Source organism: Sapajus apella, unplaced genomic scaffold, assembly GCF_009761245.1.
Source record: "Sapajus apella isolate SASKATOON/1434 unplaced genomic scaffold, GSC_monkey_1.0 scaffold48, whole genome shotgun sequence".
NCBI lineage: Eukaryota > Metazoa > Chordata > Mammalia > Primates > Cebidae > Sapajus > Sapajus apella.
In genome coordinates this window covers 10,389,060-10,395,355 of record NW_022436988.1, presented here as the reverse complement: position 1 = coordinate 10,395,355, position 6,296 = coordinate 10,389,060, and the positions used below count along the sequence as shown (strand labels likewise).

The 6,296-nt window shown below is 48.2% G+C and overlaps 1 long non-coding RNA gene across 1 annotated transcript in view; it reads left to right on the top strand.

Annotated features, from left to right (window-relative positions):
- The first annotated feature begins 5,007 nt into the window (after positions 1-5,007).
- LOC116525738 overlaps positions 5,008-6,296 on the top strand; it is a 22,549-nt gene continuing 21,260 nt past the window's right edge. The window contains exon 1 of the long non-coding RNA XR_004257797.1: positions 5,008-5,136. This is a non-coding gene — a long non-coding RNA (uncharacterized LOC116525738). The remainder of the gene's footprint in view (positions 5,137-6,296) is intronic.

The window sequence follows — 6,296 nt, the reverse complement described above, 5'->3', positions numbered from 1 at the left end:
AAAAATGTCCCTAGACACTGCCCAATGCTGCCTGGGGGGTAACCTCCCCCATGCACACACACACCTCCTCTGTTAAGAAACACTGCTTTTAGATCAATTCGCTTAAAAAAAAAAAAAAAAAAAAAAAAAGCTTACATGGGTTTAAATAGTAAGGTTGTACTAAAACAGCCCCAGTTTAGGAAAACCTCTAAAAGAGAAGCCGTCCTTCTTGCCCATGCCTGCTCCAGCTCCCAAGTCATGATCTAACACCCCGAGGGGAGGCATATGCTCTGGACCCCTCGCAGCCAAATACCATCATCCCAATGGCTCCATTCACTGTAGGGTTCTGATATGTGCTGACTGATGAGAAGAGTCTTAACCATTTCTGGAAGTCACAAACAAGGTGTTTAGAAGCAATTTTCATTCCAGGCCCCTTCCCTGGTGTCAGGCCCTGCTTATCAGACCTTGAGATCTCAGTGGACACCTGCTCCTCATGGCTAGAACAACTGCCTAGAGGCCAGAGAACAGAGGCTCACAGAGCATCAATGGGAAACAAGGGTGGGCCCATTCAGGAATGTTGCTAGGTCCCAGAAGGGCCTTACAAGAAAGATCTAGTCCTTTCTTCCCCGTTATCAAAGGAGAAACTCAGGCCTGGGAAGAAAGGCTCTATGATGTGGCCCAGGACAGAGTCAGCCTGTAACAGAACACGGCCTAGAACTCAAGGCTTCCTTCAGTATTCATGTTCTCCAACCCCACACTGTGCATGGCAATCCCCAGACTAAAGACTGTCACCGCCCTAATACTCAAAATAGGCAAAGGCTTATACACGTGCTGCTTTTGATGTTTAAAAGTCAGCAGCAGCAAAGCTATGGAAATGAAATAATTAAAACCCTCACTGGTAGCCACCCATTGGGCAGAGGGAGAGCCTGCTCCATCACCTCCTAAAGCCCCCAGCGCCCAACGGGTGATGCCTATGAACAGCCACTATTAGAGGCTCCTTGGCGAGCGTATAGCTGGGTTTTCCACGGGATGTCTTCCTTCCATTTGCCTCTCCTATCTGGCTTTTTTTTTTTTTTTTTGTCTTGCTCTGTCGCCCAGGCTGGAGTACAGTGGCACTATCTCAGCTCACTACAATCTCCGCCTACCCGGTTCAAGCGATTCTCCTGCCTCAGCCTCCTGAGTAGCTGGAATTACAGGTGCGCTCCACCACGCCTGGCTAATTTTTGTATTTTTAGTGGAGGCAGGGTTTCACCATGTTGGTCAGGCTGGTCTCGAACTCGCCTACCGTGGCCTCCCAAAGTGCTGGGATTACAGGTATGAGCCACCGCACCTGGCCCTATCTGGCATTTTCATTCCTCACCTCCTTCTCCCAAGATCACAAGGAAGTTAAATTGCCCAGCTTCCTGGTTCATGCAAAGTTAATTAAATAGATGCCAGAGAAAATAAAGTCTAGTTTTGAAGATTTGGTATCAGCACTGCTCAGAGTACTTCTCTCTCAGGGACCAGCATCAGGCATCTAAATGAACTCACAATCACAAAAGGGGATTCTGGGACCTTCAGCAAAACGTGCTCACTGTCCTCCAGCCCTGTCCCCTGGGGTGCCCCTCTAGAGTGGGAGGAGAGGCCCTTTGTGCAGTCTGCTCTGTGCACTTCCAAAGACACCCTAGGAATCAGCTTTTATTGTTCCCAGGGTTCAGATGAGAAACCTGGAGGTCACACATCCCGTAAATGACAAGACGGTAAATTGAGACTTTAACCACATTTGCCCGTTCCAAAGCCCATAGGGCTGCCACTTGACATGCTGCTTCCCTGTAAGCACAGCTAATGTTGCCTGGATATCCTTAATTTGTAGTTTGGAAAGCCAAACCCAGGTAGGCTAGAAACAGATATTAACAAGGCAATTTATCATTGCTGTCCTATCAATGGGCTGGCCTATCAATCAATCAATCAATCAATCAACCCTCACTGAATCTGCCGCATAAAATCCCAGAGTTAAGCATGCAGGGACTAGCCAGGCATGGGAGCCATGGTCTAACCGAGAGCACTGCATTCTCACACAAGCTTAGAGAGATGGCACAGTGCAATGTGTGATTGATTGCCAATGAATGGTACACTTACTGAAAGCTACAAAGTCCAGAGAAATATCCCTGAGGGTTGAAGCTGCTTTGTGAAAGAGCTGAGACTTGGAGCTGGGCCTCGAATAGTGAGAAAGACACCGGTCTGCACAGAGGATCCAAGACCACCAGGAGAGAACACGGAATTCTGGGCCCTTGTTCATGTCCTCTGCAGCCCAGACAGAAATGCTGGTCAGGTCTATGCCATCCAGCATGTCCGGGAGGCTCTCAACTGTCTATTCAGCATGACACATCCCCTCTAAACACACATATGCACAAAACAACACCAGCACTCATTTCTGCTCAGCTTTAGGACATCAATGGTTGTCTTTTTAATGAACAAATTTTTACTTTGCTCAGAAGAGCTTGACAGGAGGTGGCATTTCTTTACTTGAAAAGAATCCTCAACGTCCCTATTACGGGTCAGCGCTTGCTGGGCCCTGGGAATAGAGGGAGGAATAAAGGGAAGATCTTGCTCTTAGGAAGCTTCTGGGCTAGACTGGAGGACCTTGAAGGAAGATGAAAAATAAACAAAAATCCGAAAAATCTTTACTACAGATAAGTTACACCACCACAGTTCAGAACAGCACCACTCCCCTCCCCGCCCCTGACACTTCCCACGCCTTTCTGGTGTTCCCAGTGCTTGTGTAAAGGTGGCCCCTGGTCGCATACCCCTGGTTCATTCATTCTCCACGTTTGATGACATAGGCAAACCCCGGAGAATGAATGAACCAGAGGTATGACAGGCCCTAAACAAAGCCAAGATGAGCCACGTTTGTCGCTGAGAGAATCAACAGACCCAGTGGGAAGAGTGCTGTACAGTGGGATGGGACGAGGCAGGTTTTATAATCTGATTAACATCGCCTGTTGGCAGTTTTCCACTCCCCTGCTCACCCTAAATCTACAAAGAAGCTCCACTCCTGGAATCCCACATAGGTAAACCCCATGACCCGGGAAGGATGTTTGTCGAAGAGCTGTCTCTCATGGCGCCAAGGAGTTTAGGACAACGTAGGTGTCCAACACCTGGGGGAATGGACCTGTAAACACAGACATGTGCGCTCTGCTCCTGCCTGGATCAGAAGCCGGCAAACTTTCTCTGTCCAGGGCCAGACGCTATTTAGGCTTTAGGGGTCAGGAGGCCCCAGTCACAATTGCTCAGCTCTGCCGCAACAGTGAGAAAGCAGCCATGGACGACAGGGAAATGATGGATGTGGCTGGACTTTTGCAAGTGGTCAGCCAGATGTGACTCAAGGGCTGCACTCTGCTGACCACTGGTCTAGAACATTCTTCCACCAAGTATCTGTCCACTGTCTGTTCAAATGTTATCTCCTGAGAAAACCTTTCTTGGCCACACTCTTTTTTTTTTTTTTTTTTTAAGGCAGGGTCTCACTCTGTTGCCCAGGCTGGAGTACAGTGGTGCGTTCATGGTGCAGCCTCAGCCTCCCCGGGCTCAGATGATCCTCCCACCTCAGCCTCCCCAGTAGCTGAGAGTACAGGCATACGCCACCATGCCTAGCTAATTTTGTATTTTTTGCAAAGAAAGGGTTTCACCATGTTTGCCAAGTTAGTCTCAAACTCTCGAGCTCAAGCAGTCTACCCTCCTTGCCTCCCAAAGTGCTGGGATTACAGGTGTGAGCCACCGTGCCCAGCCTGCCCACACTCTCAACAGCACCCTCCATCACTCTTTACCCCTCACCCTCTCTTTTATTCCACAGCATTTATCACTTCCAGATCAATTTGTCTATCAGCTTAGAGTTTGTCTCTACTCTAGCAAGGGAGGGCAAAGATTTTCTTCTGTCTTGTTCAACACTAGTGCCCAGCACTTAGTACATGCTCAGTGAATATCTGTTGGGTGAATGGACAAGCAGCTGCCATGTTCATCTGTACATGTCACCCAACAATGTATGTGTCTCATCTTTCAGGGCTAGAGACGTCCTGGAAAGGTCAGCTAGGTTGCCAGACCACCTCCCTGCCCCAAGGGAGGCTGTGGGCAAAATCACCCCACACATCTCAATCTTCCTTCCTCCCTCTCTCTTTCTTCCTTTCTTTTGCTTTCTTTCTTTCTCCTTCCTTTCTCTCTCTCCCTCCCCCTTTTTCTTCCTTTCTCTTCCTTTCTCCCCCTGCCTCTCTCTCTCTCCCACCCCAGCAAAACAGGGCGGTGAGATGCTTATTAGTACCTAGTCCCAGGTCATGACTCTGTGCTACCATTGAGACAATTCCAGGAGCCAACAGCATTTTCTTTTAGAATTTGCCAATCCCTTCAGAACATTCCACAGAGGACTTTAAAAGAGTATTGAGAGAGAGAGAGAGAGAGAGAGAGAGAGAGAGAACAAAGTGACTCCTGACAGCCCACCCTGCATCCACCAGAAGCCAGTCCCACTTCTCTCCAGGAGACTGATAAAAGAATTGTTTCTTTTTAGCAGAGAATAATATTCACCTCTCTTCTTCTAGCTATTGTGGGTTTTTCTTCCCTAAATTCCAAAACTAATCTTTCAGTGCTGACATAGTAAAATCTGCCTTCCTAAAAAACCTCAGGGCTTTTCAAGCAGCCAAAAACCTCAACCACTGCACAGCCCACAAGATTTTGCAGAACAGATTATAATCCCCAGCCTCCCTCTCTTCCTTGTGAATCACAAACCAGCTAAATCCAGTGACAGGTTATGGAGCTACTGCTCTGAACCCTCCATGGGTAGAAGGGGACCAGACAGGATGGCTGGCTGCAGAAAGAAAATCATCACACCTAATCCGTGACGGAACTAAACTGCAGCTTTTCTCTAAAGCACAAGCTGATGGAACTTTGATGTATGCTGTTCCCCTACCCCTAGGCCACTCATTTTTTAAAACCTCCTTGCTCTTGTGGACATGATCTATAGCAGGGGTCCCTAACCCCCAGGCCACGGTCCCAGCACTGCTTCTTGGCCTGTTGAGAACCAGGCTGCACAGCAGGAGGTGAGTGATGGGTGAGTGAGCAAAGTTTCATCTGTATTTCCAGCCGCTCCCCATTGCTCACATTACTACCTGAGCTCTGCCTCCTGTCAGATCAGTGACAACATCAGGTTCTCATAGGAGCGCAAACCCCATTGTGAACTGCACATGAAAGGGATACAGGTTGTATGCTCCCTATGAGTCTCTAATGTCTGATCCTTATGAGAATCTAATGCCTGATGATCTGTCACTGTCTCCCATCAGCCCCAGATGGGATGGTCTAGTTGCAGGAAAACAAGCTCAAGGCTCCCATTGATTCTACGTTAGGGTGAAATGTATAATTATTTCATAGTACAATGTAACAATAATAGAAATAAAATGCACAGTAAGTGTAATGTGCTTGAGTCATCTGGAAACTATCCCCACCCCACCCCACCACATCCATTTAAAAGTTATCTTCCAGAAAGCCGGCCCCTGGTGCCAAAAAGGTTGGGGATTGCCACTTCATAGAGCCCCAGGTGGCCTCAAAGTCCCTCACCTCTCAGTGTCCCTGGAAGACTTTTCGGCTATACTTTCTGTCCAACCGGTTCTGCCCTTTATTTTTGTTTCAGGGAGGATTATTGCCATGGCAATGTCCAGGTGACAGAGGCAGGAGGGGGAAGAAACCCACCTGTATTCAACCCTTAATCCCTTAAAGCCTGTCAGAAAGCAGCAGCCTTGGAAAATAAGAAGCCTGGCCAGTGTTTCCTATCGATCACAAGACAGAATCAACCAGAAAACAGCTCTCCACGAAGAAACCTCGGTCAGTAAAGTCTCCCTCGAGGCTCTGCCAATCTCCCTGCACAGGAGATCTGCCTGACACATTTGCGTTTTCAGAAAGAGCAGAGCAGAAAGGAAACAGAAAGGGAAGTCTGCGGTGGGGAATAAGGAAAATGATTTTCCTTTTTCAGGAAGCTCCCCAGGACCAAAGGATCAGCTGGGCACATGCGCCTCCTATCTGGGCAGGGCTGGCTATTTCTGTTTGCTGTGCCCACAATGTGGCCACCCTATCGGCACCTCTGCCCAACGCTGGGTAGAGCAAACAACAATATTCAGTTCCTGGATATTAGCTTAGCGCCCAGTCCACAAATCTCCTCTGCTTCTAAGGAAATGGGAGGCCCTTAAACCTACGAGCATACACACACACACACACACACACATACACACACACACATACATATACACACATACACACATACACACACACATACACACGCACATACACACATGCACATACAC